This window comes from Canis aureus, chromosome 15 (assembly GCF_053574225.1).
Source record: "Canis aureus isolate CA01 chromosome 15, VMU_Caureus_v.1.0, whole genome shotgun sequence".
In the NCBI taxonomy this organism is placed as follows: domain Eukaryota; kingdom Metazoa; phylum Chordata; class Mammalia; order Carnivora; family Canidae; genus Canis; species Canis aureus.
Genome location: NC_135625.1, coordinates 43179196 through 43193648, shown reverse-complemented (window position 1 = coordinate 43193648; position 14453 = coordinate 43179196). Strand labels below are relative to the sequence as shown.

The 14453-nt window shown below is 37.7% G+C and overlaps 1 long non-coding RNA gene and 1 pseudogene across 5 annotated transcripts in view; one reads left to right on the top strand and one right to left on the bottom strand.

Annotated features, from left to right (window-relative positions):
* Positions 1-14453, bottom strand: part of LOC144284610 (uncharacterized) — a 50452-nt gene that overhangs the window by 32367 nt on the left and 3632 nt on the right. The gene's annotated exons all lie outside the window — the stretch shown is intronic.
* On the top strand, positions 5778-10236 carry LOC144285109 (small ribosomal subunit protein uS8 pseudogene; annotated as a pseudogene).

The following is a 14453-nucleotide window of genomic DNA, read 5'->3' as shown; positions in this document are numbered from 1 at the left end:
CGATCCCGGGTCTCCAGGATCCCTCCCCCGGCTGCAGGCGGGGCTAAACCGCTGCGCCACCGGAGCTGCCCAACTAAATATTAAAAAAAAAAAAAAAAAAAAAGAATTTTAGAATCTGCTTTTAAGTCTCTACAAATGAATCCTGCTGGGATTATGATTGTGACTGCACTGAATCTATAAATTAATTTGGGAATAATTGACATCCTAATAATACTGAGTTTTCCAACCCAAGAACAAGGTATATCTTCCCATTTTCTTAGGTCTTTTAAAATTTCTCTATTGGGGTACCTGGGTGGCACAATAGGTTAAGCATCCAACTTTTGGCTTCCATTCAGGTCATGATTTCAGGATCATGAGATGAGCCTTTTGTTGGGCTCCAACTCAACTGGGTCTGCTTGAGATTCTCTCCCCCTCCCTCAGCCCCTCCTGCTCATGCTCTCTCTGAAATAAATAAATAAATCTTTAAAAATATTATCTCAGTAATATTTTTTAGTATCTAGTGAACATATCCTGCACATCTTTTGTTAGATTTACCACTGAATATTTCATATTTTTTTTGTAGAGTTTAAATTTAAGTGATTTCAGGGCACCTGGGTGGCTCGGTGGTTGAGTGTCTGCCTTTGGCTCAGGTCATGATCCCAGGGTCCTGGGATCCCACATCAGGCTCCCCGCCTGGAGCCTGCTTCTCACTCTGCCTGTGTCTATGACTCTCTGTGTCTTTCATGAAGGAAGGAAAGAAGGAAAGAAGGAAAGGAAGGACGGAAGGAAGGAAGGAAGGAAGGAAGGAAGGAAGGAAGGGAGGGAGGAAGGAATAAATTTAAGTAATCTCTACACCCAATGTAGGACTCAAACTCACAACTCCAAGATCAAAAGTCACAAACTCTTCTGACTGAGCCAGCCAGGCACCACTAAATATTTCATATTTTTGATGCTCTTGTAAAATATATTGTTCTTTAGATTTTCATCTCCAATTGTTTGTGCTGGTATATAGAAATACAGTTTATTTTTTAAAATTGTGGTAAACACACATAAAATTTATCATCTAAGCCATTTTTAAATGTTTAAGTTCTGTGCTGTTAAGTACATTCACAGTGTTGTGCAACTATAATCAGCATTTATCCACACACTCTTCATCTTGCAAGATTGGAACTCTGTACTCATTAAACAGCAGCTCCCATTTCTTCTCCCCCCTTACCCTTGGCACCCACCATTCTTTCTAAGTCTGACTACTCTTGGTTCCTCATCTAAGTGGTATCATACAGTTTTTGTCTTGGTGGCTGGCTTATTTCACTTAGCATAATTTTTCAAGTTTCATCCATGTTGTAGCATGTGTCAGAATTTCCTCCCCTTTTTAAGGGTAAATAATATTTCATTATATGTATACACGACATTTGGTTTATTCATTCATCCATCAGTGAACATTTAGGTTGCTTCTACCTCTTGGCTATTGTAAATATCACTGCTATGAATATAGACATGCAACTATCTCTTCAAGACTCTGTTTTCCATTATTTTGGCTATATCCCCAGAAGTAGGATTGCTAGCTCATGTGGTATTTTTATTTCTAATTTTTTGAGGAACCACCATACTACTTTTTACAGTGATGGCAACATTTTACCTTCCCACCAACAATGCACAAGGATTCCAATTTCTTCACACCCTGATCAACATGTGTTAGAGACATCCTAAGGGGTGTTAAGTTGTTCCTCATGGTTTTGATTTTGCATTTCTCTAATGATTGGTGATGTTGAACACCCTTTTTATATGCTTATTGGTCATTTGTATGTCTTCTTGGGAGAAATGTCAGTTAAAATCCTTTGTCCATTTTTTAACCAGACTGCTCTTGCACTTGATTTTTATATATTGATCTTATAATCTGCAAACTGGACAAACATTAATTATAGTAATTCTGGAAACTACTAGTAATTCTAGTAAATCTGTAGAATTTTCTAGATGGATAACTTGTTATTTACGTATAAAGACAGTTTTATTTCTTTCCTATCTGGATGTCTTTCTATTTCCTAGCCTTATTGACCTAACTAGAATCTAGAGCACAATGTTGAATAGAAGTAATGACAATGGATGACTTTGCTTTGACAATGTCTCAAAGAAAAAGCATTGGTCTTTATTCATTATCATGTTAATTGTAGATTTTTCATAAGTACCCTTTATTGGTGTGAGAAAGTTCCCTCCTATTCTAAATCTGCTGAGCGATTTTTACCAGGAATAGATGTGGGATTTTATCAAATGCTTTTTCTGTATCTATTGAGGTAACCATATGATTTTTCTTATTTAGTCTGCTAATGAGGTGAATTACATTGATTGAATTTCAAATGTTAAACTGGCTTGCACTCTGGGATAAATCCCAATATATTATCTGTTTTATGTACAGTCATCAAATTCAATTCACCAAAAATTTTAAGAGATTTTTTAAATCTATGCACCTGTGTTCGAGAAGGGAATTCCTTTTGTGGTCTTTGGCATTGGAATTAGAGTAATTGGATCTCAGAAAACAAATTTGAAAATATTCTGTTCCCTTCAATTTTCTGGAAGAATTTATGTGGAATTGATTTTATTTTTTAAATGTTTGGTAGAATTTACCAGTGAGGCCAGATATGCCTGATTTGTAGAAGGTTTATTTATTTATTTATTTATTTATTTATTTATTTATTTATTATTTATTTATTTGAGAGACCACACAAGTTGAGGGGGAGGGGCAGTGGGAGAGAGAGAGAGAGAGAGAGAGAAGCAGGCTTCCCATTGAGCAGGGAGCCTGACTTGGGGCCCCGATCTCAAGACTCCTGGGTCATGACCCAAGCTGAAGGCAGATGCTTAACTGACTGAGCAACCCAGACACCCCGTGTGGAAAGTTTTTAAACTATAAATTACATCCCTTAAATAGAGGTAGGGTTATTCAAATGGTCTCTTTCTTCTTGTGTGACCTTTAGTAGATCATGTCTTTCAATCCAAGCTATCAAATGTATTGGCAGTTATTTATAATATTCCTTATTGTTCTTTTAATGTGTGGAGGATGTGTGGTTGTGTCTCCCCTTTCATTTTTTTATGTTGTTAATTCAAGTCTTCTTTCTTTGTCTGGCTAATTAGTTTTCTTAGAATTTAATGGTTTTTAAAATCTTTTGATCAAGCTTTTAGTTTTATTTTTTTCTATTGTTTGTCTGCTTTCCATTTCATCAATTGCAGTTCTTTATTATTTCCTTCCTTCTGCTTACAATGGAGGTTATTTGCTCTTTTTCTAATTTCTTAATGTAGATAGCTTGTTAATTGATTTGAGACATTTCTTCTCTTCTAATAGAACCATTTAATGTTCTAAATTACCTTCTTAGCTGGACTCTACATGTGTTATGTTTCTTTTCATTTTCATTCAACAAAACATTTTCTAATTTCTCTTGTAATTTCTCGTTGGATCCACATGTTCGTTAATTGGCAAATGTTTGCTGATTTTCAAAATAAATTTCTGTATTAATATCTAGTTTAATTTTATTTTTATCAAAAATTATACTTTGTAAAAAAAATTATACTTTGTATATTTTTAATCCTCATTGACTTACTGAAACGTATTTTATGACTCAGAATATAATCAATTATGGGAATACTTTGCACCAGCAGAGAATGTGGATTCTTCTGTTGTTGGGTATGATATTCTATAAATTTCAATTAGTTAACAATGCTTTCTGAGAATTATATATCATTACTCATTTTCTTTTTACGGATTTTTATCAATTACAGATATAGGAATGTTGAAATTTTTAACTATAACTATAGATTTGTCTATTTGTCTTTTCATCTATCAGGTTTTACTTCAGTATTTTGAAGGTCTACTTGTGGTTTCATATACTGTTGACCCTCAACACAGTTTGAATTGCATGAGGTTTTTTTCTTTTAATTTTTTAATTCTTTTAAAAAGAGTTTTAAAATTTATTTATGTGAGACAGAGAGAGAGAGAGAGAGAGGCAAACACAGACAGAGGGAAAAGCAGGCTCCCCCACAGGGAACCCGATGTGGAACTCGATCCTGGGACTTTGGGATCATGCCCTGAGTGAAAAGCAGACACTCAACCACTGAGCCACCCAGTTTTTGTTTTTTTTTTTAAAGATTGTATTTATTTATTCATGAGGGGCAGAGACACAGGCAGAGGGGGAGCAGACAGAGGGAGAAGTAAGCTTCATGCAGGGAGCCCGATGTGGGACTTGATCCCTGGTCTCCAGGATCAGGCCCACGGCTAAAGGTGGCTCTAAATCGCTGAGCCACCCGGGCTGCCCTCTTAGATAAATGTTGGACAATTTTTTGGAGATTTGAGTTTTATGTAACTTAGAAATATAAAAAAAAAATAAGAAAAAGATATGTCATAAGTACATAAAATATATATTGATCTAGTCTATTTTATGATTTACTATCATAAAATATATATAAATTATAATAAGTTAGAATTCATCAAAACTTATGCATACCAAGATTTACAGACCAAACATGGTGCCATTCAGTTGAGAGAAATGTAAACAAACATGAAGATGCCTATTAAATCATAACTGTATAAAATTAGCTGTAGTACATACTGTACTATTGTAGTAATTTTATAGTCACCTCCTGTTGCTATTGTGAGCTCAAGTGTTGCAAGTATCTGCTTAAAAACACCATGGGATGCTAATCATCTCCGTGTGAACAGTTTGTCTTTCTAGTAAATTTTGTATAACAGTAAAAAAGTGATTTCTCATGGTTCTCGCGTATTTTTCAATGTGTTTAGTGCAATATGGTAAACTTTGAATAACACCATGGGACCTATACAAACTGCCACTTAGTAATGCTAGAAGTGCTCCCAAGAAGCAGAGATAAGTCATGACATTACAAGAAAAGGTTGAATTGCTTGATATGTATGGTAGATTGAGGTCTGCAGCTTCAATTGCTCACTATTTCAAGATAAATGAATCCAATGTAAGGACCATTGTACAAAATGAAAAGGGAATTTATGAAGCCATTGCTGCAGCTACTCCAGGAGGCATGAAATGCCTTTTCCTCTTATACTGAAAATGCAGCTTTTATGTGGGTGCAAAATTGCTGTCAGAAAGACAAACATACCAACTCTAATATGATTTGGGAAACAGTGAAGTTATTATATGACAACTCAAAGCAAAAGGAAGGTGAAGAATCTAAAGCTGGAGAATTTAATGCCAGCAAAGGATGGTTTGATATTTCAGAAAGAGGGCTGGCTAAAAACGCTAAACCTCTAAGCCTTGAAGGGCAAAGATAAATACCAGCTGCCAGTTTTCTGGTTGTACAAGAAGGGCTGGACAATGAGGACTTTTTTTCTTGATTGGTTCTATTAATTCTTTGTCCCTAAAGTTAGAAAGTACCCTGCTAGTAGGGGACTGCCTTTAAGGTTCTTTTGCTATTGGACAATGCCCGTGCCTACTAGAACCTCAAAGAATTCAACACCAAAGGCATAGTAGTGGTCTAGTTGCTCCAAAACACAACGTCTCCAATTTGGTCTGTAGATTAGGGAGCATAAAGACCAGTAAGGCTTATTATGCACAGAACTCTATGAAAAGGGTTGTCAATTCTGTGGAAGAGAATCTTGATGGACAGAATATCATGAAAGTCTGGAAGGATTACACCACTGAAGATGCCACTGTTGTAGAAAAAGCCGTGAAAGCCATAACCCTGAAACAAGAAGTTCCTGCTGGAGAAAACAGAGTCCAGATGTTGTGCACGACTTCACAGGATTTACAACAGAACCAATCAAGGAAATCATGAAAGAGATTATGGATATGACCAAAAATGTGGGAGTGCAAGGTGGGGATGGTGAAGTGTTTCAAGATATGGATCTTGGAGAAATCAAAGAGCTAATAGACACCAAACCAGAAGAATTAACAGAAGATGACTTGATAGAGATAAGTGCTTCCAGACCAGTGCCAGACGATAAGGAAGGAGACGTAGGAGAAGCCGGGCCAGAAAATAAATTGACATTAGACAATTTGGCAGAAGTGTTCTGATTATTCAAGACTGCTTTTAACTTCTTTATTTTTATTTTTTTTAAAGATTTTATTTATTCATGAGAGAGAGAGAGAGAGAGGCAGAGACACAGGCAGAGGGGGAAACAGGCTCCATGCAGGTAGCCTGATGTGGGATTCAATCCTAGGACTCCAAGATCACGCCCCGGGCTGAAGGCAGGCGCTAAACCGCTGCGCCACCCAGGGATCCCTGGTTTTAACTTCTTTTATGGCATGGACCCTGCTATGATACAGACACTGAAACTAAAGCAGACAGTGGAAGAAAGGTTGGTATTTTATAGAAACTTTTTATAGATGTAAAGAACAAAATACATCAGAAATTATGATGTATTTCTGGAAGTTACAATAAGCATGCCTTTCTCTCCTGCTTCCTTCCACGCCCTCCATGTCTTCCACCTCTGCAACCCTGAGACAGCAAAACCAAACCCTCCTCCTCTTCCTCAGCGTATTCAACAAAAGATGATGAAGATGAAGGTCTTATGATGATCTGATTTCACTTAATAGTAAATAAATAAATAGTAAATAACCACCATGCCATACAGTTAATAAACTTATCTGTTGTGTATCTTTGTGTAAAAATCTAGTAACTGAACAGCAAGAACTGTATGACACCTTTCTGTGTCATCATCACTTAAGTACTCATTTTGTAAAACATCAGGTGTAGGAGGCCTGGCTGGTTCAGTCAGCAGAGCATGTGACTCTTAATCTCAAGGTCATGAGTTCAATCGGCCATAGTAACTTCTTGCAAGATACATCCACGAAGGCAAAAGAAACAAAAGCAAAAATGAACTATTGGGACTTCATCAAGATAAGAAGCTTTTGCACAGCAAAGGATACAGTCAACAAAACTCAAAGACAACCTACAGAATGGGAGAAGATATTTGCAAATGACATATCAGATAAAGGGCTAGTTTCCAAGATCTATAAAGAACTTATTAAACTCAACACCAAAGAAACAAACAATCCAATCATGAAATGGGCAAAAGACATGAACAGAAATCTCACAGAGGAAGACATAGACATGGCCAACACGCACATGAGAAAATGCTCTGCATCACTTGCCATCAGGGAAATACAAATCAAAACCACAATGAGATACCACCTCACACCAGTGAGAATGGGGAAAATTAACAAGGCAGGAAACAACAAATGTTGGAGAGGATGCGGAGAAAAGGGAACCCTCTTACACTGTTGGGAATGTGAACTGGTGCAGCCACTCTGGAAAACTGTGTGGAGGTTCCTCAAACAGTTAAAAATAGACCTGCCCTACGACCCAGCAATTGCACTGTTGGGGATTTACCCCAAAGATACAAATGCAATGAAACGCCGGGACACCTGCACCCCAATGTTTATAGCAGCAATGGCCACGATAGCCAAACTGTGGAAGGAGCCTCGGTGTCCAACGAAAGATGAATGGATAAAGAAGATGTGGTTTATGTATACAATGGAATATTACTCAGCTATTAGAAATGACAAATACCCACCATTTGCTTCAACGTGGATGGAACTGGAGGGTATCATGCTGAGTGAAGTAAGCCAGTCGGAGAAGGACAAACATTATATGTTCTCATTCATTTGGGGAATATAAATAATAGTGAAAGGGAATATAAGGGAAGGGGGAAGAAATGTGTGGGAAATATCAGAAAGGGAGACAGAACGTAAAGACTCCTAACTCTGGGAAACGAACTAGGGGTGGTGGAAGGGGAGGAGGGCGGGGGGTGGGAGTGAATGGGTGACGGGCACTGGGGGTTATTCTGTATGTTAGTAAATTGAACACCAATAAAAAATAAATTAAAAAAAAAAAAAAAAAAAAAAAGGTCATGAGTTCAAGCCCCAAGGTGGGTGTGGAGTCTACTTAAATAAAAAAACAAAACAATACATCATGTGCAATGCTCATGGAAGTGGATAGCCTATCCCTATGTGGGCATAAAGTGAGTGATATTTAGTATAAAATTAACAATGTGGTGGTTTTCTGTTTTATAACTTTACATCAGTATTCAGTATACCTCTCTTCAGTAATTGAAGAAACTATTAGCCTATCATCACAGATAAGTGGTTTTTAAAAAACTGTTGTAACAATGTTCCCAATAGTGTATTATAAATATGATGGTAATACGATATGCCATAAAAATTGTATAATAATTCATTCATTAATGTATAGTCTAGGGTACTGTGAACCAATTGTATTGATTATAGTAGGCTACCATAAAGCAATCATGTTGTTGCTTCTTTATTATCAATGCATGAATCATTACCCCCTGTAAATAAATATGAATTTGTTTTTACATTATATTTTTATTATTGATGTCTAGTGTTAGTAATATTTATAACATCTACAGTGTTTTTTATAAGACAGTATTGATGTAGGTACTGATATAATCAGATGATGTAAAATTATCACGCCAATAAATATAGTACAGTATTATAAATGTATTTTATCTTTGTGAATTTCTAGTTTTCTTTATTGTAAGAATGCAGTATAAGACACATATACAAAATATGTGTAGTTAAGTATCTGGAGAGTCAAAAGTTATACATGGATTTTTGACTGTGTAGGGGTTGGCACACCTAGCCCTAGTTTACTCAGGAGTCAACTGTACATTTATGATTGTTATATCCTCTTGATGAGCCAACTCTTATCATTCTAAAATATCCTTTTTTATTCCTAAGAATATTCTGTTCTAAAATATACCTTTTTAAATATTAATATAGCAATTCCAGCATTCTTTCTATTAGTGTTTGCATTGTTTTAATTCTAACCTACTTGTGTCTTTTTATTTAAAATTTATTTTTTATTATTTTTTTATTTTTTTAAAATTTATTTCTTATAGATATTATATATTTGTTTTTTTTTTAAAGGTTTTATTTATTCATTCATGAGAAACAGAGAGAGAGGCAGAGAGACATAGGCAGAGGGAGAAGCAGGCTTCCCATAAGGAGCCAAATGTCGGACTTGATCCCAGGACTCCAGGATCACACCCTGAGCCCAAGGCAGACACTTAACCGCTGAGCCACCAGGCATCCCTAGACATACATTTGGTTCATGCTTTTATCCAATCTAATAATCTGTATTTAAAAAAATTTTTTAAAGTAATCTCTGTACCCAACATGGGGCTCAAACTTGTGACTGTGAGATCAAGAGTTGGCTACTTTACTGACTGAGACATCCAGGCCCCAATAATCTGTATCTTTTAATTGGATATTTATACCATTTATATCTAATATAACTAATGTGGTTGAACTTAACACCTATCATTTATATACCGTTCTATTTGTCTCATCTGTTCTTTCCTCCTTTTTGCTTATTTTTCTATCTTCTAGATTGCATAATGTTATGACTTTATTTCCAGTATTGGCCTAGTAGGTATGTCTTAGTTTTATTATTCTTATCATTACTTTTAGAGGTTGCTCTACAGTTTGCAATATGCATCTTTAGCTTACCTCAGTCTACCGTCAAATAGTATGCCACTGCATGTACATTGTAAAACCTTACAACAGTTCCTCCTATTTCCCCAGACAACTGTATCATCCATTTTACTTCTACATAAGTTTTAAACTTTACATACATTGTTATTAATTTGCCTTGAAAATCAGGTGGCTCAGTCAGTTAAGTATCTGCCTTTGGCTCAGGTCCTGATCCCAGCATACTGGGATTGAGCCTTGCATCAGACTCCCTGCTCAGCGGGGAGCCTGCTTCTCCCTCTCCTGCTCCCCCTGCTTGTCCTGTCAAATAAATAAATCTTTAAAAACAAAATCAATCCTCTTTCTGCCATCTCTCTGAGCTGCCGCAATGGTGCGCATGAAGTCCTGGCAGATGTTCTCAAGAGCATCAACAACGCTGAAAAGAGAGGCAAGTGCCAGGTTCTTATCAGGCTATCCATGCTCCAAAGTCATCGTCCGATTTCTCACTGTGATGATGAAGCATGGTTACATTGGTGAATTTGAAATCATTGATGATCACAGAGCTGGGAAAATTGTTGTGGACCTCACAGGCAGGTTAAACAGGTGTGGAGTGATCAGCCCCAGATTTGATGTACAACTGAAAGATCTAGAAAAATGGCAGAATAACCTGCTCCCATCCTGCCAGTTTGGTTTCATTGTACTGACAACCTCAGCTGGTATCATGGACCATGAAGAAGCAAGATGAAAACACACAGGAGGGAAAATCCTGGGATTCTTTTTCTAGGGATGTAATTCATACGTGCAAATAAAATGCTTCAATGGAAAAAAAAATCAATCAAGGCAGCCCAGGTGGCTCAGCAGTTTAGTGCCGCCTTCAGCCCAGGGCGTGATCCTGGAGACCCGGGATCGAGTCCCATGTCAGGCTTCCTGTGTGGATCCTGCTTCTCCCTCTGCCTGTGTTCTGCCTCTCTCTGTCTCTGTGTCTCTCATGAATAAATAAATAAAATCTTAAAAAAATAAAAAAAATCAAGCACATAAAGAGATTTAAATTAATATACATACCTATCCACACATTTCTCATTGCCAGTACATTTAAACTTTTCCGTAAATCTAAATTTCCATCTAATAAAGGATATATCTTTTCTTCTTCTCTCTGAAGAAAATTTCAACATTTCTGCCAGTTTAGGTCAGCTAGTGATAAATTAGTCTTAGCTTTTTTTGGGGGGGGAGGTATGAAAAAGGTCTCTATTTTTCCTCCATTTCTTTTTTTTTTTTTTTTAAGATTTATTTATTTATTCATTCAGAGAGAGTGAAGAGAGAGGCAGAGACACAGGCAGAGGGAGAAGCAGACTCCATGCAGGAAGCCCGATGTGGGACTCGATCCTGGGTCTCCAGGATCACATCCCGGGCTGCAGGCGGCGCTAAACCGCTGCACCACCGGGGCTGCCCTTTTCCTCCATTTCCGAAAGATATTTTTGCTGAATAAAGAATTATAGGTTGATCTTTTTATCTTTCAGAGATCCGAAGGTTTTTTTTTTTCTTTTTCTTTTTGGTTGTATAGTTTTTTTTTTTTTTTAAGATTTAATTTATTTATTCATGAGAGACACAGGGAGAGAGAGGCAGAGACACAGGCAGAGGGAGAAGCAGACTCCTTGCAGGGAGACTCCATCCTGGGTCTCCAGGATCACACCCTGGGCTGAAGGCAGTGCTACACCGCTGAGCCACCTGGGCTGCCCAAGTTGTATAGTTTCTGATGAGAAATCTGGTATAATTCTTTGTTGCTTTATATGTCATGTGTCTTTTTTTTCTTGGCAACCGTTGATTTTTCTCTTTATCATTGGTTTTCAGCAATTTTACTAAAATATGCGTTGGTGTGGCTATGATTTTGTTTATTCTGCTTGGTGGTCATTGAACTCCTTGAACTTGTGGGTTTATAGTTTTTATTCCACTTGGAAATATTGCAGCTATTATTTCTTCAAATCTCTCCCCTAGTCCCTAATATAAGAAAAATTCATTCTGAAGAATAATATTAAGTCCTCCTGAGGACTCTATCTAAGGCCTTAAGTGTTTAAAACTTTTTCTAGGGGTGCCGAGGTGGCTCAGTCAGTTGAGCATCTATCTGACTCTTGGTTTTGTCTGGGGTCGTGGTTTTAGAGTCATGAAATCAACCACAGCATTGAGATCTGCTTAGGATTCTTTCCTTCTCCCTCTGCCCCTCTCCTAAGTACTCTCTCTCTCGAGTAAAGTAAGTAAAATCTTTAAAAAAAAATAAATGTTCTTCTAACTTGGCTTTTGGAAACAGGCACTATTTCCATCCATAGGATTACCCTGGGAATTGTTTTACCTACCCTTTTTGGATGATTCTTTTCTCTGTTAGTTTCTTCTCAAAAATATACAAATCAATATTCATTCACAGAGGGGCATGGGTGGCTCAGTTGGTCGAGCATCTGCCTTTGGCTCAGTTCATGATCCCAGAGTCCTATGATCCAGTCTCACGTTGGGCTCCCTGCTCAGTGGGGAGTCTGCTTCTCCCTCTGCCCCTCCCCCTCCCTGTGCTCAAGCTCTCTCTTTCTCAAATAAATAAAATCTTTAAAAAAATATTCATTCACAGAATCAAAAGGACCCCTCTGTAGATATTGAGTCCTTGTACAAATGCATCTTCATCCTTTCTGGTTCTCTTCTTGCAAATGTTAGCTGTTTTGATTTCCCTTAGTTCTGATATCAGCCTCCTCAACTCAGCAATATTGCTGAGCTCTGAGGTTCCCACTCTCTGTCCTATGGCCTAGAAATCTTCTCAAAGCAGTAGGCTGGAACAATTACATGGTTCAACCTGTTCAATTCTCTTGTTTCAGTGATCACTTTTTAAAAAAGATTTTATTTATTTGAAAGAGAGAGAGAGCATGAGTGGAGTGGGAGAGATGTAGAGGGAGAGGGAGAAACAGACTCCCTGCCGACTGCAGAGCCAAAGCAGGGTTTGATCCCAGGATCCTGAGATCATGACCTGAGCCAAAGTCAGATACTTAACTTACTGAGCCACCCAGGCACTCCAGTGATCACTATTTTATACTGTCTATTGTCCAATGTCTGTAAACCATAGTTTCATACATTTTGGCCAGGTTTTCTAGTTTATGAGAAGACAAACCCAGTCCCCATTACTCAATCATAGTTAGAACCGACATTTCACCTGGAGAGTTTTTTAAAATACAGGGCCAAATTCATTTCTCTCTCAGAAACTCAGATTTAGTAGGTTTCGTGTGGAATCCTGGAATCTTTACTTATTAAAAAGTACTCAAGTGATCCTGATATTCACACAGTGTTGGAAACTATCTTGATATTTTCATAGATAGGTAGCCAAAGGCTTGTTCAGACATTCTTCTAACTGAAAGGAAGGCCAGACCTTTTCATTTTTAAAACTTTTCTTGGTTCTGAGTATGATGGGGTAGTTACAGCCAACCAATGATCTAATTTAAAACAATTATGTAAGCAGATACAACATAAAACATTAATTTGGAAGGATCAGTGAACAACTGAGGCAACCAGTACTTAAGAGGGCACAATATTAAAAAGAATGAGAAACTACACCCGGACGTGCCATGGTATTCTCCAGCACCTTTGTCTCTTTGGAAAATTCTGGGCATAGGACCAGTCTGAGTTTTGGAACAGAGCCAAAAAAAAGTGGCCCTAAGAGGCAAAGACACCAGAAGGGATTTTGGCAGTTAACCAAGGCTGGAGAGACAAAACATAAAGACCAGAGAGGCCAGATTCTCAGTGAGCGGGGAGAGGTGAATGAGCCCAATACTTTGCTAGTTTCCCACAGGTCACTTGCCAAATTCTGAAGATGAATAGGAAAGAAGGGTAAGCTACCAGGCAAAAAAACTGAAAAGTGGAGGGGAGTTTTTTTGCAGTCTCACAATTCTGAGGAAACAAGGATTAGATTTCAGTATCCATGGGAGTCAAGGGTTCCAGGGAACACACAAGATCCTTAGTTGGAACACCTGGAGGGCTGTGCTGTAGGAACAGCAGCAAAAAAAGGGGTAGATTAAGCCTTGCCAAAACCCAATCCCAAGCTAATTCAGTTTCTGATTGATTAAGGTGTTCAGCTCTCATTCTAACTACTTTGTAAAAGACAGAGTGAACCCTCGTTAAATGAAGATAATTTTATCCAGAGCCTCTGTAATTTTTCATACTTTTTTTTTTATTTTTTTTTTATTTATTTATGATAGTCACATAGAGAGAGAGAGAGAGAGGCAGAGACATAGGCAGAGGGAGAAGCAGGCTCCATGCACCGGGAGCCTGACGTGGGATTCGATCCGGGGTCTCCAGGATCGCGCCCTGGGCCAAAGGCAGGCGCCAAACCGCTGCGCCACCCAGGGATCCCTAATTTTTCATACTTAATGTGTGCCATTCTATTAGAAATTGTGAGGCAGGCCAAGAGCCAGTAAAATCCAAACGACCAAAAACAATGGAAAGAATATACAATAGAAATAGACCCACAGAACATCCAGCCATTATAATGATCAGAAAGAGATTTAAAATTGCTAGGATTGATATATCAGGAAAGTATAGGTAAAGGTGAAGAAAATAAATAAAATGAATTTCTCCAAATGCATTGGATTTTTTTAATATTATTTATTTATTTATTCATGAGATACACAGAGAGAGGGAGAGGGAGGCAGAGATATAGGCAGAGGGAGAAGCAGGCTCCACACAGGGAGTCCAACGTGGGGCTCGATCCTGGGATTCCATGATCATACCCTGGGCTAAAGGCAGGTGCTAAACCTCTGAGCAACCCAGGGATCCCCTGGATTTTATTTTTTTAAAAAACCACATGAGGCAATCCTTGTGGATCCCCTCCCTCTTTGGGAGCTTTGTGCTATCACTTTACTATTGCTTAATAAACTTGGCTGCCCACCACAAAAGAATTAAATAAAAATAAATTTAAAAAGATATGAAAATTCTAGAACTTAAAAATAAATGACCAAAATTAAGAACTCAAAAAACAGTTGGAAGAGAAAGTTTAGATAG